This window comes from Canis aureus, chromosome 20 (assembly GCF_053574225.1).
Source record: "Canis aureus isolate CA01 chromosome 20, VMU_Caureus_v.1.0, whole genome shotgun sequence".
Lineage (NCBI taxonomy): Eukaryota > Metazoa > Chordata > Mammalia > Carnivora > Canidae > Canis > Canis aureus.
In genome coordinates, this window is record NC_135630.1 from 41638957 (window position 1) to 41661435 (window position 22479).

The following is a 22479-nucleotide window of genomic DNA, read 5'->3' on the forward strand; positions in this document are numbered from 1 at the left end:
AAGATCAAGCAATGATTGGAAACCATAAGTCATTCTGTTAAAATGGTACCTAATTATGCATAGATCTTTATATTTCTTTAAATTTTATAGTCTAATTTAAACTCTGCATTCTATTTAAAGGTAATGCTTATACTACTACTATTTTCACAGCTTACTCCAATGTTTCTGGTTATTTTTAAAAGAATAATTAGGTGAAGATGCTTTTCCTATTTTCTTTGCTTCACTTGTCTCAATGGTTCTCAACTCTGACTGCACATCATATTCTGGAGAGCTTTAAAATCGCTGACTCCCAGGTCCCACCCCTAGAAAATATGGTTTCATTACTCTGAGGATGCACTGTGGGCATCCACAAATGGTAAAGCACTGCAGATGATTCTAATGTGCAGCCCAAGTGAGAACCACTGAATTTAACCAAATCCAAGATAACTTGTGGGCTTCCTGAGACTATAACCCAGGATACGCCACGCGCACGGTGGCAGGGTAATAGCAGGAAACAATTCTGGAGACTAACCTTGCACACCTGAACTTACAAAGTTATAGCAAACATCATAAAGGATTAACCAAATCCTTTGATCTCAAAAACTTCTGAAAATCGAGTCACTTCTCTTTCCTCTTTCCATTTTTCCAAATCAAAGGCTTCAGACAGATTATCTTTAAGCAGGTTTCAAAAGAGTCTCACTGAAATTGAAATGGTAGTTTCCAGCAGATATCAGAATAAACCCGATTATGAAGAACTGCTCCTGAAGTGTCAGAGTTACCTATCGATCCCCTGATGCTGTAAATTATATAAGAGTGAAAGAAAGAAGAAAGGAAGGAAAGACAGGAAAGGAAGGAAGAAAAGAAGAGAGGGAGGGAGGGACGGAGGGAGGGAGGGAGGGAGGGAGGGAGGAAGGGAGGAAGGGAAGAAGTGGGGGGAGAGAAGGAAGGAGTAAGCTCCTTTGAGAGAATATTCAATCTTTATTCTGTTGGGCTGATTTTAAGCAGAAATAATTGCCTTACATGTGAAAAGGCAAAAAAAACAAAAAACAAAAAAAAAACTTCAGACCCCACAGCCCATATGGAAAAGGCATCTTAAAGATAGACCACTGGGAATGCCCCACAGAGGTGAGTTAGCTGCATTTTTTTTTTTAAGATTTTATTTATTTATTCATGAGAGACACAGAGAGAGGCAGAAACACAGGCAGAGGGAGAAGCAGTCTCTATGTCTCTATGCAGGGAGCCCTATGTGGGACTCGATCCCCAAACTGGGATCCTACCCTGAGCCAAAGGCAGACACTCAACCACTGAGCTACCCAGGCGTCCCTTACCTGTGTTTGTTGAGAGGTAACAGGAAAATCAAGGTGAATTATGATCATCTCCCTGTAAGTCAGTTCACTTCCCTCTACTCTCCAACCGTTGACAGCACCCCTAAATCCAACCAGCCATTTTAGAAAGGATAGTCTCTTGAAGAGTAAAGAAGTGTAATGAGAATCAGTGACCGGCTCAGGGCAGATCTATCCCACTAACTGGAAAAATCAATCACCTATATGTATGAAGGATGGCAGAGTTCCATGATGGTACCTTTGGTTCTTCTATTTGTTAACCAGGAAAACAAGAATTTGCCTTTTTACAATGGAAAATCCGGTAAGAATTTAATATGTAGGCTGCTTCTTCTTTCTCTTTGGTTTTGCTTGGGTTTCCACTGACAAAGTGTGGTATGAAGAGGATACCCCAAAACCATCCTCACATTTTACTCTTGGTTTCCCAAACAAGGAACCAGCATAGTCCAGGGGCTCTCCCTCTCCCAGTGGGAGGGCCTGCGCTGAGATCCGTGTTCCACCAGAGCGCTCCAGCCCTGAGATAACCTGATCCTTGGCAGCTGGCTTTCTAGAATACCTCCTAAAAGAAAAACTATTTCCAGACTAATTAGTGCCCATGTAGACTATCCTTCCCTCCAATGACAAAGTGACTATCCCAATCTATCCCAATTACCTATGGAACGGGGACACAACAGGGACCATGAGCCCAGGAAGCCTCTATGGATGAAAGGAGTGATACTCCAGTGGACTCCTGTCTTCTCTTGCCAACCCGTGTAGTTTCTCTGCCAGGCTTTCTAGTACACCTCTGGGCAGCTGGCAGACCCACGATGGCCTCACTCATGTGTCTGAGTGTTAGCTGGCTTTCGCCTGAGTGTTAGCTGGTATCCCTCAGTTCTGTTCCACACTACCTCTCATTCTCCACTAAGCCAGTGTATTATTTTGCTAGGGCTGCTGTAACAAAACACCACAGACTGGGGGGGCTTAAGCAACAGACATTTACTTATTTCTTCCCAATTCTGGAAGATAAAAGTCTGAGCTTAAGGTGTCAGCAGGTTTGTTGGTCTTCTGAAGACTTCTTCCTCCCTGGCTTATAGATGGCCATCTTCTCTCCGTGTCTTCATGTGGTCTCCCCTCTGTCTGTGTCTATAACCTAACCTACTCTTCTTATAAGGATGCTAGTCATACTGGATTAGAACCCACCCTAGTGGTTTTAGTTAATCTTAACCATTACTCAAAGGACTCTATCTCCAAATCTAGTCACATTCTGAGGTATTGGAGGTTAGGATTTCAACAGATGTAATTTTGGTGGAGGGACACAACTCATCCCATAGCAGCTTTCACGTGCTCATTCACCTCGTGGCCTCAGGGTTCCAAGCACAGCAAGAGAAAAGGTCCCAATATGCAAGTGCTTTTTAAATCTCTGCCTGTGTTGCATTGCTTAAGTTCCATTGGCCAAAGATAGTCTCAGAGCCAGAGTCAGTGTAGGGTGGCACGACCAAAGGACTGCAATAGTGGAAGGGGAATAATCTGTGGCCATTTTTGCAGTCTACCGCATGTTGTGATGGAAATAGATAAGAATTGGGCTATTCCAGCCCCTGGAGAACTTCAACCTGGTAGGAGTAGAGTTCAGATACCCCTTTATAGAAAAAGAACTTTGAGTATAATGAAATTCATCCTGGTAGGTTATGACCTATTACAGTGTCAGCATGAAAAGTCATATAATTTCCTCATAAAATGAGAAAAGCAATTCCTACCCTTCCCTTCCCCACACAAACCTAATAAGATCAGATGGGAAAACTCCTTGGAAGAAATATGTTCTGTCGTCCATCAGTCTCCTTCTGTGATGTATGTATTATACTGACCAAATTTGCGGTATCTTAACCCAAATAATGTAGCTAGTTTGAATCAACACCAAATCATTTAATAGATGTTGCCTTGGGTATTGACCTATCTCCAAAGGTTTCCAAATACTGCTTTTTAAGAAGACTCTTCAGAACGCGGGAAGCCTTTCAAGTGACATTTTGACTGCCACTGCTGTTTCTGTCAAGCTAAGCTCTGTGTCCAGTTGTTAGTAAATAGCATAAAATTTTCACGGCCAATTTTTGCTAACTCAGTTTGAGTGGTAGTAGAATCTACAGAGACTCCAAGAACTAATGAGCACAGAAAATGAGATTTTGTAATAAACACCTCATCGGGAAAAATAAGGTCAAGCATCTATCTGTACACAACCCATCCTTTTGTGATACAGCTCAAGACTTTCTTATTTCACGATATTTTCTCTGCCCATCCCTGCCCTCAGAGATCTCTCCTTTTGAACTTCAGAAATGTCTTATTGAATGGGCTGGTTTTCATGGGAAGCAAGCAAAAACCAATTTTATTTTTTCTTGTCTTTCTGTAAGTTTGATTAGCACCATCATTCCTCACTACCTCTTCTGAAAAAATTTGGGGCAGATTCCCTCTGCTTTGGCCATTTTTAGATATGAAAATGTCCAGTGGAGACTAGTAGCAGAACATCAATCCAGCCCCATCTCACAATCATACAACTTTAGCATAGGACAGTATAATATCCAAACTGCTATTCAGTTAAACTTTCTCTTGTACTCCACCTGGCACCTGCCTCGGCCTTGGAAGCCTGCAGTGGAGGAGGAGTGGCAGTCACCTTTGCCACCCTGCCCCTCTTCACTGCTCTACATTCTCTTCCACTCACTAGCTGCCAGCATAGCTGAGGTCTGGAAATGGTGTCCTTCTGCCATTGCAGATGTCTGAAGCAGACTCTTCGTCTCCCGATGTGCTTTTGCTGGCTTCTGGGGATTCTCCACTTCTGACTCCAGTTTTTTTGCCTCATATGGTGCTTCTTCTCTGGCTGATTGCTTCTGACTCCCACTTCATTTCCAGAGATTTATCTCTCAGTTGTATCAGCCCTCCAGATGATCTTCCTGGGCAGGCACCCAAGCCATCTCCCTTCCTTGAGGGCCATCTCTGAGGAAATGTGCTTCTTTGTTACCCTGTCGGCAGGATTTCAGTCATCTCTTTCTTGATCCTGCTGTCCCAGGGCTGTTGGCCAGTCACAGCTTCAGCCACCTGCCTATATCCACTTTAAACAAGAAGCAGGTAACAGTCTCTAAGTCTCCCAAATTCCAAGGAATGTGGCCAGCCTTTCCGAGTAGTTTTGTTGAAACTCTTCTTCATTTGGCTTAAAATCATGAAAATCATTTGGCTTGAAAAGAACTGATGAATACTGATAGAAGAAATGCATAGAATTCTCTTGGCTCTCTCCAGAGAAACACTTTCTTTCAACTCTTCAGTCTCTCCCTTGAATATATATGCTGGAAGAGGGTGATGGGCTAATGAAAACAAACCAATTAGTACAGACTCCACCCAGGTGGCCTGTTCTAGCACATCACCCTGTGAGTGTGGATACTTGGTACCAGTTGATTTGCTCTCTGAAAACTTTCCCAAAAATCTGAGACAAGAGTAACAATAACATCTAGCAACTTGTTACTCTTCTATATGCATTATCCATAACAACATTGCCTTATTTTACTGAGTACCACTGTAAGAGTAGCCATCTTTAAACCTTGGGAAGATAAGAGATAAGAAATTGGAGAAAATGAAAAAATGAAGAAGAGATATATTTTGTATTTTTGAGGTCCTCACAAACTAGTGGAGACTATAGTAGAACTTTTTAGAATTATATATCTGTCCCTGGCCTGATGCCCCAGTTCTTTGGAAGCTCGTCCTGAACCCCCCTTAATGGACCCAAATAGCCATGTTTGTATGGTAATGCCATTCATTAGGCATGGCTCACTGGACCTATGACTGACATCTTCCTCAAGATAAGCTAATTATATTACCCTCTTACCAGTTACGGATTGGACTGAAAATAGTAACAGACTCTGTAACAGGAAGGGTAGGCATTTTCTACCCCACGGAACAGAGAAAAGAGAAAAATCAATCCACAGGAAAAGAGAATGGGGTAGACATACAAAGATACACAGAAATGACAGAGAGAGAGACTGTAAACCTGATTTCTAGTTACCTTCCTATTGACTGACTGCATCCCTGCCCTTGGGCTTACGATACTGCTTACATCCATATACAAATCCTCTTCTTTTGTTTAAGCTGACTAAAGTTAGTTTTCGTTTCTACACTCCTAAGCATCCTAAGCAATAGAAACATAATGCACACATAAAAAGGAGTTGAGAACAAGACAACAGCATATAGGTAGATTACCTTATTAGAGAAGATATCAAAGAAGAATGATTTAGATATCAAAGAATCAGTATTTAGAATAATCTTCAGAAGATGAGTGGGATTGCTCTAGGGAAGGTGGGAAGTAATCTAGGTAGAGAAAATGGTATGAGCAAAGGAAAGGAGGTGGAAAATTTAAACTTTAGCTGAGGTGCCTACTGTGTCAAGAGGTGTCATTGGGAAGATTAGATGAGGGCCAGATTTTAGAGAATCCTGAAAAGCATGAAAGAAAAATCAGGGAAGTTTATAAGGCTTTTTTAGCTGGGGTAACTTGATAGGATCTGTGCTAGCAAAGCTAAATTGTTAGAATAGTCCTCAGGAAAAAATAGAAGGTAAGGGAACTGGGTGTAGAAAAAGCAGGTGAATAAAGGTTAAAGGGGGACCAGTTAAAATATTGGAAGAGGAGGGAGAAAGACCAGTTTGACATTTCAGTGCTGAAATCAGAGTAGGGAGTGATGGTCTCATGGAAGAACCAATTCTATGTTAAATGGTACCAAACATGGCCACATCCTAGCCTATTCGGTCAGTAGCTACTGCCCTGATACACTACTGTTGAGCAAATTAGGTGTATGTTGTAGCAGACACTGCTGCTTCCCAACTAGCAGCAGCAGCTTCCCTCTTTCTTTGGGGAGCAGCACTTCTCTCTCCTTTGAGAAATTGGGTCAGGAAGCTCTTCTAAATTTGTGTGTGTGTCTGTCACTGCAGGAGTTCAGATGTGACACAGGCATCAACATCTCTGTAATGTCTCTGTCATGGAAAGAGATAAACAAAGCACCTTCTGACTCTGTAGCTCTCATCCCTAGAGTTATAACCCCCCCCCACCCTGGACTCATCTGCTGTGTCATTCCCACCCCCGATCAGACATCACTGGTGCAAAGGAAGCTCTGTAGGTATCCACCAGCTATCATACAATTAGGCTTTCAGTGACCCCTGATCCTCTACTTAATACTTGACAGGATCTATGGCATTAGACTACCTGCGATTGAATGTTGGCTCTCCTACTTACCAACTAGGTAACCTTGGGCAAGGTAATTAACTTCACCATGACTCATTATCTTCACCCACACAACAGGGATGACAATAGGGCCTATATGATGGGATGTTATAAAGATTAAAAACAGTAAGTAAGATTCACAAAGTGCTTAGGACAGTGTTTGGTTCATAGAGAAGGCCCCAAAATGTTAGCTCGTAGAATAAGAAGCACTTGAACATGTTGGAGTTACTGTCCAAATAGAGTAGCTCAGCTTCTCATTGCATGAGAGCTGAGATGCTTGTGTTTGGCACATTTTCCCCATATGTCCAATAAACAAGACTGCCCATGAGTCTCATAAGTAATTTCATGTATCTGCTTAAGGGTACACTTTTACAGTAAACTCATCGTGGTGGGCCTATTCCAATGATACAGCTAAGTTCTTTTTTTTTTTTTTTAAGACTCTATTTATTTATTCATGAGAGAGGCAGAGACATAGGCAGAGGGAGAAGCAGGCTCCACATGGGGAGCTGGATACGGAACTCTATCCCGGGACCCCAGGATCACACCCTGAGCTGAAGCCAGATGCTCAACCACTGAGCCACCCAGGCATCCCAATACAGCTAAATTTGAAGTCAGAAGTTTTGCCAAGATTATACTAAGTGATTCTCTGATGAAACAAGTCTTTGGCTGGTAACACCTGTCCTAAATGTTTTCCTAATAAATGATACATATTTTTGAGATTAAAGAGGATTCTTTTGTCAACATTTATGACATCTGCATCTCCTTTTTTTTTCTTTGAAGTAAAATTGTCTTGGGTTTGAATGATACATGTTCATATGCCAGCACTGTTTCCCTCTTTCCCCCACATCACCCAATACCAATCCTATCTGCCAAGTTCACATGCAGCCTCAGACCTTTCTCAACACACAAGAAGACAGCCACCTCTGGCCCTTTAAAGATAATAGGAAATAAGATCCATTTGCCACTTAGGGTGATTTGGTCAGGGTGATAGACCTAAAAGTTGCCACTCTCTCAACAAAATGGTGACTCTGTCTCCCCAATCACTTGAATGAACATTGCAAAATTCCCATAATACTGAGAATCAGTGCTATAGCCATTTGCTAGGTAATCTGACTCTCAATGGACAGGATATCAAGGTAGCCACATTAATGAACAAGTTAACAGCATGATTTTTTTTTAGGGTCTCTAGGCTCCTTCCTTTTTACATCATTAGAAAGCTAAAGACTTGGACCTTACACAGTACAGTGCAAAGAGTTCATGGTAGAAGCCCTGGATCCAAGTCCCAGTCCTACCATGTAGTTTTAATGAGACATAAGGACAATAATACTTGTGCTGCTGACCTCTAGAGGGTTTCAATAATGAGCCACGGTGATCATTCATGTTTGTGTACATGCTTTGAATACCCTCAAATGCTCTGCTACCACAACAGAGCTTTCCCAACACCCACAGAAATGTCTTTGGTAAGATATGCCTCAGGGATATGCCATAAGGTCTGATATGAGAGGAATCCATTAAGTGCTTTCGTTTACGTTTAAAGACAGTATTCACTAATGACTAAATGCCCTGTTTAAAGGACCTTGTGGATAAACCCCATCTTGAATTTAGTCCCAAAGAGTAGCTATCACTTATCAAAATTTTATAGGATTTCTTCTCTCCAACAAGGAAAATTATGTAACTTTATTTCACTCTTTTGGAGCCAAGATCAATGAAAAACTGTTAAATTAGCACATCCTAGGTGCCTGGGAACATCTATTCAGGCTGTTCCATTCAAAGCGTGAACTCTACTGTTATTTTTAATTTGACTCTTCTACATTATATTGAATTGTATCTGAGAGCTCAAATTCTTTCACGAGAAGAAAAAATAAAAAGGAGATATCAATAAAGAAGGACTGAGAAATACTGCCCTGACTTTCATCCTAAAGAGCTTCCAGAAGAAAAAAGAACACATGTACTGCAGGTCAGATGATCACTTACCTGGGGGTACTTTCCAGAGCTCTCTTTCAACACTCAGATTCTCTGATTTTATCTGCACCCAAGGCATTATGGCAACTCCAAGATTATTCAGGACAAAGGAAACAAACCCAAGAAGCCCACCTGAGTCCATAGCCCAAGGAGTGGTCACTCTCCATATTCCACCAGTGGGAAAGCCCCAAGGCTGGCTCACTGCCCAGTCCCTGGGACTGGGGACAATTGGAGCAAGAAATCCAACAGTAACATGCTCTTTACATTCTTTTTACAGAGGTGTCCCAAAGGGACAGAAAATAAAGCTGGTAACCAGTCCAATCTTGTCAACCAGATTTCCCTGAAAAATCAGCTAATGACATTTGCTAGGAAGTAGCCCCTGGAAAAACATTGCTCTTACCTCCCCAGATCAGCCCCTTTGATCATGCCACCTAGGAGAACACCCCAGAATCACTAGGACAACAACTGTGAATTAAATACTGAGCTTCATCAAAATGTTTTCAATGCCTTAAAATTAACTCAAAGTATTTTAAAGAATTAAATTGAACCATTCAGGCTTTCTTTTGCTAATTCTGTGCAATAACAAGCTTCTCCCCATTCACTTTTGGGAATCAAAAGTAAATAATCTAATGGTTAGTTCTCTCAGTAACCTTAATTTTGCCTCAGATATAAGAAAAAAAAAGCCACCTAGTGTCACCAAATAGCTGAAGGAAGAGAAAGGTTGGAAAGAGAAAGTGGATGCAAAAGATGAATGTCTCTCTTTCCAAGCTTTGCCCATGACCTGACCCTTCCTTACCCACAGGGATGAGAGGCCAGAACTCCACAGGCATTTTATGGAGAATATCTTGGGAGCATCCTGACCTGGCCTGAAGAGAAACCCAAGCTCATGAATGTCTGAGCATAGTCATCTGGTTGTTATAAGTAATAAACTCTCAGGATCGAAGATTGATAGATGCATACATACGCAGATGATAGAAAATTAAGTAAATAATGTCTGTTTTTTAAGTGTCAGTGTTTCATCTCCCCAAATATCTCCCTCAATCCAAGATTTACTGTGTCTGAAATCTCACCATCACTATGCCTTTCAGTTAAGCCACACCCTTTGCAGACATAATTCAATAAATTTAAATATTGTTAAGGTTGACAGTTCATTATTTCTCTAACACCTTGGCCTTCATCAGACTGCCTTCCTCCTGACTGGAGGAACAAGGAAACTGGCAGATGTGGGGGCTTGGGGTGGTCTACAGGGAGCTGTAGCATGGCTAGCCCCAGAGAAGGAAGGCAAGCCATGCCCAGGACACTTTCTACCCTCACCATTTGATTGAGAAGCTGGTCCTAGATCCCTGCCTTGTCCGAATACTCTGACTTCATAGAAAGGCCAGGAAAAGATTTATCATTCCATCCTTGCTTCTAGGCTTGGAAGTAGAATTTCCAAAAAGTGAGGTGCAGGAGGGAAACACGCTTCAATCAGTAGGTCAGTCGTAGCTTGGTTAGCACACTTTTTAATCACCAGAAGAAATAAATGGTAAATGGTTAATTGCCGTTGGTAGTGGCATAGCTCTGAACTGCTCAGGCTGTAAGAAGAGAAGCCGGTGGGAATGAAAATAGCCAAAGAAGAGCATTGTCACCGGCATTTCCCATGCAACACAGCCAGCCAAATCAATCAGGTTGAAAACACTGGCTAAAGGCCACTCTCCCGTCAATCCTGGCAGAGAAAAACCATAGCGACATATGTTCCCTTAAAAATGGAAAACTGCAATTCATTTCCAAAGTAATCATTTCTAGCGCCTGCCCCAACTTTTTATGCCTCTCTGAACTTCCTCGGTATATTTACAGAGCAAAACTTTCTCCCTACGTATGTGTTCACGCTGTGTTTTATTTGCATTGCAGAATATCACTGTAGCCCCCCAAGTCCTTATAAATTAAGTTTATTTTGAGATGAGAGGAATAGAGCAGAAGCAGTCCCCGCTGTGACTTAATGTTGTAAGAGCTTATTTCTTTGTTTTTCTTGGGAAACTATATTGATGGGGCAGGCTGGGGAAGAAACAAAAGATAAAAAGCCTACCCCCAACTCCATGTCTGTTTTGACTCTCATTTTTAAAAAGCAAATGTATCCAAATAATCTCCTTCCAGATGTACTCAGATCAAATGGGGACACTGAGTAATTGAGAAACAAGATTTCCATCTGCTCTATCAATTGAAAGGCAAAAAGTGGAAAGGAAAAAAATTAAACCGCTCCTCTGTTGCCTGTGAGCATTGTCAATGGATGGGTAATTCAAGTGCTTGAGGACAGGGAAAGAGGGGGCATCCTTGAGTGACTGGCAACTGAGCTCCAGCACAGCCAGGCGGGTGGGGGGTTGGCTGCACTCCAAGCCTTTCTCCTGGGCCAGGGTAACATCCCCCCCATGCCCCACTCCATTGGCTGCTGTGTCCCCCACGCCCCACCCCCCCACAAGCCACAAGCATCCATGCATTTACTCATCTATTCAACCAATACCTGTTGGGCCCCACCACCACCTCAGCCTTCACTTACTCATTTGAATTTCACCAGGACCACATGAAATAGGTGCAGAAAGGCAGCTCATTGTAGTCCTCTGATATTATTAAGTCCCATACTGTATTAATCTTTTTACACGTATCTGCTTTGTCTTTCAAGCTAGATTGGAAGCTTTTCAAAAGCGAGAAGATAAGCCTCAAGCACTTGTCTTTCATTGTTCACATTCTCCAGAGTGGCTTGTAGCAAAGAGCCCTGCATATAACAACGAAAAGTAAAATAAACCCAATTTTTTTTAAAAAAAAAGAAGGTTGATTTACTTCACTTTTAAATATAGTGATATGCCTGATAAGGCAAAACTCAATCACTGGGAAGAAAACAGATTTTCTCCAGCCCTAGCCCTCTTTGCTTCTAGAGTATGAGACATCATGTTGGAGGACATTGTTACTCTGAAAAGAGTCATTTGAGAGGTCTTTCTGACTTATTTAGGTTAAGGCAAGTGCTTTAAGTGCTCATTCATTCTGAAGGAATTGCCTAAGCAGATGTCTTTGTCTTGGCGAGGAGCTCTGCAGTTAGAGGCAGGAGAGTCAGTCCCTGCCCTTTCCCTGGTGGGTGTCTGCATCTGCAAATTTATCCCAAGGCCTGGGAGCCTCATAATAGGAAGGGAAGTAACGCCCAGGGCCCTGCCTGAGAGGACAGAGGGGCTCCCTAGAAGAAATGGGTCACTAACAGAGCATTACTCTGCTCAGAATTTGCTTCTTGGTGGGGAGGGCTGGGATTAAACTGGTGAATTCCCTTTGGCCCTTCCTCCTCCACTGAGGAAGGTACTTGTGGGAAATGGCTGCATGCCATTTGTTAAGGACTAAATTGTGTCCTCTACCCAAAAGCCCTAACCCCCAGGTATGACTGTATCTGGAGAAAGGGGCTTTAAGAAGTAGTTAAGGTTAAAGGAAATCATAAACGTAGGGCCCTAACCCAATATGACTCTGGCCTTATAAGAAGAGGAAGATCTCGCTCTCTCTCTGTCTCTGTCTCTCTCTCTGTCTCTGTATCTCTCTCTCTCCACCATGTGAGAAGAAAGAGAAGGTAGTTCTCTGCAAGCCAAGAAGTGGACTCTCACCAGGAACCAACCTTGATATGGGACTGCCTGACCTTGATATGGGACTTCCATCCTCAAGAAATGCATGAAAATAAGTATCTGCTGTTTAAGCCACCCAGTGTATAGTATTGTTTGACAGCCCAGGCTGACTAATACAGGTACTGTCTGTCTTATTTCGTGGACTGGAAAACTGAACTCAGAAAGCTTAAGTAATTTGCTCAAGATCATATAGTCAGTAAGTTGACAGAGCCAAAATTCTACTCCACATTCTTTTCCTTTTGCTAAACTGAGATGCTGATGGGAAGCCACATTCACTCTGACCCACGCTGTTACAGGAAGGGGAAGTAGGCTACTTAGACAATAAGAAATGGATAAGCCATTATAGTAGCCTTATTTGACCCGGAATAGGGAAAGAGCAAGGTTTACCAAAAAACCCTTGCTGAATGAATGAGTGAGTGAATGAATGAATGAATGAATTCCTCCAGGTTGGAGCTAGCAAGGTTTCATGGAAGAGTTAACAGTTAGGGAGCTGACATTCTTTCCCCAAGACCTGAGCCTTCCTTTGGTGAACATTATCCTGTCAGATGCCATGGCCACACACCAGTGGCTACCTGGGCTTTGCAGACTTAACCCATCCTGCATGTCCCTACGGTGTCTTGTATGGCAATGACAACAAACAGATGCGTGCTGGTTCCTTGCTGGCACCCTCTTCTGCTCTCCTTTTCCTGCATTCACACCTTTCCTGCAGTCTGTGTAGAGGCTTCATAAACTGAATAAGACTTTTTGTTTTTCTTTTTCCTACATCTGTGCATGAGACCCACGTTGCCTGGAGACTCAGAGTTGTCATGTAGAGGGAATGAATACTTAACATATTTTACTGCTAGAACAACAGAAGACCTGAGACAGGCAGGGGCTGCGCTGAGTACACAACACCAGAACTGCACAGGAGAATGGGGAAAGGAGGAGGCCATACTACCCCTTTTTTATCCTGCTCTCAGGAATACTAGGAGTGGGGCAATAGGAGGGAATGGAATGAGGTATGACCTTGGAAGAAACCTGGAGGAGATGCAAGATCTTCTGATCTGGGGGGGGCCAGGGTGAGAGGAGGGGTTGCTCAGGAGTCAGGACCTACATGGCTGGCTCCAGGGAGTGGCAGGGGAGCAGAACGAGAGGGTGAAAGCTAAGCCAGCATGTTACCCAAAGCAGGAGGCCCCATGACTGTCCATCTGCTGGCTCTGGGACACGGTCTTCAGCCCGCAGCAGCCTGTACCCTGCCTGTGGATTCTCCACCTGAGGGGGTGGAAGCACACCCAGCTGGGACCCACACTGCCTGAATCCCACCCCTACTGCCTTCTGCGACTCCCCTTTCATTCAGCAGTAATATAGTAGTTAATCCATAGAGTTTACTGTGTAACTACATGTATAGGTATATATGTACGTGTGTGTGTGTGTGTGTGTGTGTGTGTGTGTGTCATATATACTTATTTATTCTTTATAACAAAGCTCTATGGTGGATACTGTTATAGTATCTCTAGTGTAAACCTCTCGATGGCACAAAGAGATTAAATAAACTGCCTAAAGTCATACAGAGCTGAATGTCTGGCTCCAGATCCCTGGTTCTGACCACTATTCAACTGTCTCTCATTACTCAGGATACATTTTAGATTCCTTGAAACAGAGGGTATGAATCCTAAGAAGTATTGGTTTGAGGATTGGAAAAGTAGGTCTGCGTGGTACTTTATTGAAGACCCTCATCCCCATTACACATGACCATCCTCTACTCTGTGTTGGACTCTCTAGGTCCATGAGCTATCTCTCACATTATTTATCTTGATACATCCATAGCCCAAGGACCACACCCTTCATGCACAAAGAGCTAACTGAGTAAATGCTAAATATATTGAGTTACTGGAAGTTAGTAATAAAAGCCTTAGGTTTTAACATGTTTTTTAGCACCCTTCAGGGTCTTAGTGCACCTTTCAAAGAGGCACACACACATACCACAAATGGAGCCCCCTGAATCATAGTACTCTCCTGTTTGGACCAATAACCAGTCTTTCATTTTCCAGAGAGTATGGAAGGAAAGACAAAAGATTAAAAATTATCTTTTTTAAAAGATTTTATTTATTTACTCATGAGAGACACAGAGAGAGGCAGAGACATAGGCAGAGGGAGAAGCAGGTTCCCTGTGGGGAGCCTGACACAGGCCTCAATCCCAGGACCCCAGGATCATGCCACTGAGTCACCCAGGTGCCCATTCCTTTTTCTTGTAAACTCCAACTCAGCTACTGTACCAGACAGGTCAGTGTGCACACTGTTTCCTTTCTAGCTGCACTTCCTCTGTTCCCTGCAGTAAGCCTGATGTGGGACTCGATCCCAGGACCCTGGAATCATGACCTGATCCAAAGGCAGATGCTCAACCACTGAGCCACTCGGTGCCCCTCCAATTTACCTTTAGTAATTCTTTAAACTTTTCTGGGGTGCCTCTGTGGCTCAGTTGGTTAAGGGTCCAACTCTTGATTATCTTGATTAGGACTCAGGTCATGATCTCATAGTTGTGGATCAATGCAGTCTGCTTGTCCCTTTCCCTCTCCTTCTCTCTCTCTCTCTCTCTCTCTCTCTCTCTCTCAAATAAATAAACAAAATATTTTTTAAAAAACAATGTTTTACACTTTTCACAGAGTTTTTAAAGATATATCACCTCAGTGCATTCTTACTGACTTTGAGTGATAGGTAGTTAAAGGAGCAATATCATTCCTACTGTAGAGGTAAAGAAATTGAGGCATTTAAGAGGTTAAAGGATGTATCCAAGATCATACAGCTACTCAGTAGCAAAGCCAGGACTGAAATGCCAATACCTATTTCCCAGTTTCCAGTCTGGCATTCTTTCCTCTATAGTTGGAAGCACTGCTTAAACAGTGGATATATTTCTCATTCTCAGAATCCATAAGCTTTATCCCACAAGTACCTTTCTGGTACACAAGTACCACCTGTTGGAAAGGGTTTGGGGAAGTCATTTCACACAGAGCCTTGCAGAAGAAGCTTTCCAAGGACCAGAAGCATCAGCATCACCTGGGAGCTTGTTAGAAATGCAGAACTTTTGGCCCATCCAGGACATATTGAATCTAAACCTGCATTTTAACAAGATCTGGGTGATTTGTATACATGCCAAGTTTTGAGAACCACCAGTATAGAAGACATGCACACAAGGGCAGTCAGCAGTGGGTAGAGAGAAGCTGAATCTTCTCGGGTAGGTTCTATGAGAGTTTCATGGATATTTTATGCATCTGCTTGCATTCAGATACTGATTTGGTGAGCACTACCTGGTTCTCACAACAAGAATGTGAAGGAAGTGGCACATACCTTAGACTTGGACCTGTTACAAACTTGAAGCAGCATAAACTGGGGAATACACAGATGAGGCTGGGTACCAGGAAGTCTCTCACATGGGAAACCGGGGAAGGGGACACCCACCTAAAGACATTTATGCATGAATTGTCTGCCCATAAATAGGGTACTAACTAGCACCATTCTGCTATCACGTGTCTTCTGATGCTGTCCTGGGGCACTGCGCCACTCAATATTCAGAGCACATAAATATAGTCCTGCTTGGTATAAACCAGTGACTCTGCATTATAGACAATGCTGCCTCAGTTGATTTCATGGATGTCCGTCCCCTTGTCAGTGGACAGGTGGTAGGCTGAGTTGAATTCAACTCCCTCCTCCCACCCCAATTCTCTCCATTGGCTCTCATGCCAAAGGAAGTCTGAGTCAAACACTATTTTTGATTTTTTATAAATTGTCTCTAAGGATGGTGTTCGGGCTACAACATGCAGAATGTTTTAAAGGATCAGCTTTTAAAATTTGCCTGGAAAAATTAAACATATTGATAAGATTTTCTTCACCAAAAGAAGCACTTGCTAAGCCAGTATGAATTTGTCCATTAACCTTAATGGTGCCGTAGTAGGTTGAGTAGCACTCCCCAAAAATCCATGTCCATCCAAACCTTTGATTGTGACCTTACTTGGAAATAGGGCCTTTGCAGATGTAATTACAGTTAAGATGAGATTATATAGGGGTAAGCCCCAAATCCAGTGACTGGGTGGCCTTCTAAGGAGATGGATATCTGTAGATACATAGACAAGCATAGGTAAAGAGACCATGTGAACGTGTAGGCAAACATCAGAGAGATGCAGCTACAGGCCAAGGAACCACCAAGAACCACACCAACAACCACAAGAAGCCAGCAAAAGGCAAGGAAGGGTTTTCCAGAAGGCTCATGACTCTGCCAACACTTTGATGTTGGCCTTCTAGCTTCCTGAACTGTGAGAAAATGCAGTTCTGTTGTCTGAAGCCATGCAGTTTGCAGTACTTTGTTAAAGCAGCCTGGAAAACTAATACAGTAGCTAATAACTAATGTGGCTAATGTTATTTTGAGAGCTTGCCCCATGCCAGGTACTGCTGTGAGCACTTCAAATGTGTTTGCCCGTTTAATCCCCCATGCAACCTTCTGAGGGAGGTACTATTTTTCTCATATCCCATAAAAGATATCAAGTCCCTTGCCCACATCGGTTACCCAGCTGATGCTCAAGCAGGTTCTAACTCAGATCCTATTTGGAACCTCCAATCATGAGTTCTGACAGTTGAGGAGAGACACTGAGAAATGTCTGCGGGCAAGAGTTGGTATGAGCACAGAGGTGCCCTGTTCCTGCTACTGTCTCTACCCCACTGACAGCAGAAATAAGGATCCATGGGAAGCAGTGGAACAAGCAGGATGCTTGGCCACCTAGTAGCAGAAGTTAATGCTGTTTGGTTTCCAGGAAATTGAGTTATTAGTGAGTGCTTTCAATTAAGAAAAGCCCCAGTGTGCTAACCTAAGCTAAAAAGAATTCAGGGGCTTTGTAGTGGACATTCCTGGGAGGACCAGCAGGGCCAAAGCTTCAAAGAGTACAAGTAGAAGAAGACCCATTTCACTCCTAGACTTGAAAGGGAGTGGACTTGCAGCAGCAGCTGGGAGGAGTTCCAAGGGAAGAGTGATCTTGCTGAGTTCAGACATTTCATTCTTTGAACGTATTTCCCTTAAGTCTGTTACGGCATTTAGGAGCTATTTCTAAAATTACCATGCTCATGTACAGCTTGGGTTGGTTGAGAAGGTGGGCTGGATCCCTGGACTCTGTCAAATCTTTCAAGGGGGACCCCACTGTTGAGCCACAAGCTAGGAGGAGCTGGAATGCCATGTGGTCACAGACTGTTCTCACTGTAAATACAATGCTTGAAGCTTTAAAGAGATGTATGGAATGAACATATCCAACACACAAAGTCTATACCAGGGTTCCTCAGACTCTCAGGTGGTTTTTTGGGCTCAATCATTCTTTGTTGGGGTCGGGGGAGCGGGGGAGTGTGTGTGCACTGTGGGATGTCCAGCAGCATTCCTAGCTTCTTATCCACTGGATGGCCAAAAGCATCTGTCACAGATGTGACAACCAAAAATGTACCCAAAGTACGCACCCCACTGAGAACAACTACTCTACAGAGAGTAACAGAAATAGGCCACCCTCAACTTGGGAAAGTCTTCAAGGTTTGTTAGGCAGCTCAAGGGAGAGATTAGATAACACTCCCTTTTCACATCAGCTCTGCTCACACGCCCTTAACCCAGATTTGGCTACAGACCCAAAAACCTTCTCTGCCCTGTTTCTCTCATCCTCCCTCCAACACTACTCTCTCCTCTCTTCCATCCCTAATCCTTCCTATTCTCCTTTCTTTGCCCATTTTTTCTGCTAGTCCCAAAACATTGATGTTCCGCAGTTTCCTTGGCTCTCTGTTCTGCTTTCCTTGGTTAAGTGTCACTTACCCATAACCCCATTTCTCACCTACATGTTGACAACTGACTTCTAAATCCCTGTCTTTAGCCTGACACTGCTCTAAGCTTTAACTAAAAAGTATCAAGCTAATATTCCAGTATTCCCAGCCAGAGAGCTATCATGTTACACAGATATCTCAAAATCAAATTATGTATAACCAGGTAAAATATTTATCAAAACTCCAAGCAGCTTGGTGTCATACCACCAAACCATCTGATCAAAATCTTATCAAAATTCTGAGAGGCCTCCATTCCGTAAGTTCCCCCATGATCAACTAACCTCTAGGCACTGTAATAGACTCTACCTTGATTGTTCCCTCCAGTCTGTGCCCTTCTCTCCACTCTTGCTGCTACTGCCCTGCTTCAGCTCTCTTGCAGGACTATAAATCTGGATCTCTTCATCACCATGTGCCCCCACTATTGTTAAAGCACCATTCCAAAACAGCTAAGATCCATTCCCCCACTTCTTCCCATGCTGCTAATATGAGAGGCTCCATGATACTCAGGCCAGCTACTTAACCCAGAAACATGAGCCTCACCATTAGCTTTTCCTCCTGCTCTCCTGTTCAACGAGTCAACGCGGTCATCATCATTCTATCTGGCTTCATCTACTCCTCTCTTTCTACTTCTGCTACCTTAGTCTCTGCAACTGTTATATCTTGTCAGGACTGTTCAGTAGGTCTCCCTGACTCCAATATTTACCCCATCCAATTAATATCACATACGGTCACTAGAATGATCCTTAAAAATAAAAATCAGCCATATAATCCAGCAATCCCACTTCTCGGTATTAACCAAAAGAATCGAAAGCAGGATCTCAGAGATGTCTGCATGTCCATGTTCACTGCAGCATTATTCACAATAGCCAAGAGCTGGAAGCAATCTAAATGTCCACTGATAGATGAATGGATAAAGAAAATGTCCTATATACATGCAATGGAATATTATTCCATGTTATAAAAGGAGATCCCATCACAAGCTATCAAATGGATGAACTTTGAAGACTTAATGCTTCAATGAAATAAGCCAGTTACAAAAAGACAAACGTATGATTCCACTTACAAGAGGTATCTAAAGTAGCTAAATTTGTGGAGACAGATAGAATGGTGATTACTAGGAGCTGGGGAGAGGGGGATAAGGGAAGTTGTTCAATGGGGATAGAGTTTCAATTTTGCAAGATGTCAGAGTTCTAGGGATCTATTGGACAACAGTGCATATATATTTAACATTACTGAACTGTACACTTAAAGATGGTAAAGATAGTAAATCCTATATTATGTGATTTTTTTTCCACAATTAACCAATTTTTTAAATAAAAATCTGTTCCTATAATTGCCTGTTGTAAACCCTTCCCTGACTCACTTTCTCTTCTGGTCTTTGCAAAATCTGTCTGCTGCTGTGCTTGGAACCTTCTTCAAAACACCTCCCCTCCTCCACTTCCTCAGCTCCTGGCAAGTGCCTTCTGGTCCTACTGTACTCCTTCTGCAACTTGCCTCCTTTGTGCTAATGTGGCCCCTAAACTTACCCCACTGGGGCACTCACCCTACAAAGACTTTGCCCATTTACCATGTCTGTTCACCCTAAGAGACTGTGAAGGCCTCCCACACAGGTACTTCAGCAACCTTCATCTCTGCATCTCTGGAGACCAGCCTGCTGCCCAGCTCATTTAGCAAAGTATTCCTTAGTGCTGTGCTTAAGAAGATTTCTGTTGAATTATATTTTCCCATTTTTTTTCTAGCTGAAATGAATATTTCCCCAGTTTTCCCAATCTGATTTTTCTGCCTCCTTTTTTAGTCTTTTTCCTCTGTAAACTTCCAACCCTAGCCTGGTCATGCCTTAACTAACCTCGGACTTTCCAATTTCATTTTCCTTATACTTCTCTCCCATGGCTGCTGGATTCCAAAGCTTTTCATCAATGTCATTTCCTTCTGACAGTATGTAGGACAACCCACTGAAGTAGAATAAAGTCGCATTTTAACTGAGACCTATTACAATAAAGGAGTAAAGCAGTGACCAGAGGGATTATTTACATGTAGTTTGAGGGATTATCTGCTCTCTGAGCCACTGGAGAGGAGATTTGTGAATATTTCTCCACCTCAGTTTTAAAATGTAGATTTTATTATTATTCCATTCTGGTGAGGCCAACAGAACTGGAGATGGCTGTCATTGAAAAGATATTTGGTTACTCTCAGTTCCCAGGAGGAAGGGGCACATCACAGCATCAGAGCCTTAGGAGGAAGGAGTGGGATTAGTCCGGAGGTAGAGGAAGCAAGGAGAGAGCATAGGTGAGAACTTTTCTCATGGTTTAGGCTGAAAGAAATGAATGAGGCAGGGTAAGTGGGCCATACACATTTATGATTGGCTAGTTGGAATACCTGAAGTGGACTTTAGGGCATAAGGGCTGTCCCTAGTTGTCTTTTTACCTGGCCCTGCAGTGATTATGGCAGGGTATAGTGGTCCAGAGTGTGAGATCCCAAAAGAGGAGGTGGGTAGGGGAGACGGGCTTTGGATCAGTTGGGTTTTGGTCTGCATGTGGAAGGTACAGGGGAGTCATTATTTATCCCTTAGAAACTGGCTTACCTTGGGTAGGACAATGTCTCCCCTATCAGCTAGTCTCCCAAGATATCAGAGCATCATAAAATACAGAAAATAAAAAACATGATAAATACACTTCCTAACACCAGAATCAGACCATAGGGCATGAAGTATGGCTGCAGAGAGAACAAAGAAAAGGGAAAAATATGGATAATATTGCTATTAACAATTCAGGTAACCCAGAGCATTCCCTGACTCTTAAGAAGTTGATAAGAAAAAAATTCTTCTAGCTACAGATTAAAAATAACCACTCACTTTCTGAGAAGCTGGCTTCTAAAACATTTACTTTAGATTTCTTTTTATGTGAAGTGATAAATATACATTTTTCCCATGGAGAATATTTATGAAAACTTTTCTGGGAAATGTCTTTTTGCTAAATATAGGGTCTCTGGAGACAGATCAGGAAAACAGCCCCCCAAATGTGCTGTCAATTGTGACCTGACAGTCTGAATTACCATATTTTTATATTGTAACTCACTTCCTTTAATGATATATATATTCTACTAATGGTGTGAAAGAGATGGAAACTGGCAGCTTTAATGGTGTGTGATGTATGTGCTCCCTAACCATTAAACGCAAGGCTTTTCCTGAGATAAAGGGAGCTCCAACTTGCCTTCATCTGGGGCATGGGCTTCAGCCTGACACTCAGCAGAGGTGACTTTGGTGGTGACGTGGCACATGAATCCCATCTCTTTAGTGCATATTAAAGTTGACCACCCGGCTAGACTTCGACAGTTGGTATGCCATTTCCTTTTCCAGACTGCCTCCCTCTCCCCTTACTTGGGTCCCTCTCTCCTTTTTTTTTTTTTTTTTTTTCTCTCTTCCTGGATGAGGCTTTAGCCCTCAGCACTTACTGGAACTGATTGTCAATTCAAATGACTGCACCCAGGGGTCATCCTGCTGGAGGATAGGCACGACCATGTGTGTTCGCATTTTGGAAACTGGGGTGTTTAAAAGGAACCTGAGGTGGTGTTTATACAGTAGACTGTCTGAGTGTGCCCCTATCTGGTGGCCCTTGCTGGAGCCCAGGATACCCTGTCTTGCTGGCAGACTGTGGTCTCCTCTTCCCGCATAGAGGGTGTCAATGCCTTCTCCTTGTTTGGCTGGGCACTGAGAATAGACTCAAGCTTCCAAGCTCGACAGAATTTCCAGATAGAGCATATCTGTCATAGCCACTTTCTGTGATGTGCTGCGTCTGCCCCTCATGAAGACATGGGTGGTGCTTGTGCTTTGAGCCCTGTGAAGACATCCCGGGCATTGTCACTGTTGCCTGAGCTTCCCGCAGCTCTGCTTCCTCTCCTCCTCTTTCTTAGGCTGAGAGCTGTGAATTGCCGCCCCTAATCCTATCAACCCCTGACTACTGTTTGTCTTCTCAACATCAGGTCTACAGTTTTCTTAAGACAAAAATCATACAGATACTTCACATAAAATCCAAGAAAAAAAATTAGAAGGCACTAAAGGGACTGCTTAAGAGATACTTGACTGCTTGACCATCAATCAAAAACTTTGTCCGTGAGACTGGCCCAATATCTGTACTGGCCCTTAAGGAGAAAAGAAATCCTGACTTTTAAATCAAGAATGTGGACAAATATAGATAGCTATAATAAATTAAAGGATATTTTTTGAAAGTTGCAATAAATGAAGAGATATACTGTGTACCTGTATTTGCAAACTAAATATTGCAAAAATGTCAAATATTTCAAGATGAAGTTCAGACTTTAATGCAATCTCAATCATACTCTCAAAAAAAGTTCTAAAAAAAAAAAGTTCTCCTTTGAACTTAGTACATAGTAACTATGGAGTTCATCTATGAGAGAAAACAGATAAGCATAACAAAGGAAAATAACAAACGAGACTATTTAGTTTGAATAAAATAAACAGTCCAGAATTAGACCATATTACAAATAAGAATTTTATATGTAGTGA

General features: G+C 42.6%; 1 long non-coding RNA gene across 2 annotated transcripts in view; it reads right to left on the reverse strand.

The window, feature by feature from the left end:
• LOC144291738 (uncharacterized) overlaps positions 1 to 22479 on the reverse strand; it is an 84068-nt gene that overhangs the window by 15562 nt on the left and 46027 nt on the right. For both annotated transcript variants that reach the window (XR_013359207.1, XR_013359206.1), the window contains one exon: positions 11039 to 11254. This is a non-coding gene — a long non-coding RNA (uncharacterized LOC144291738). The remainder of the gene's footprint in view (positions 1 to 11038; positions 11255 to 22479) is intronic.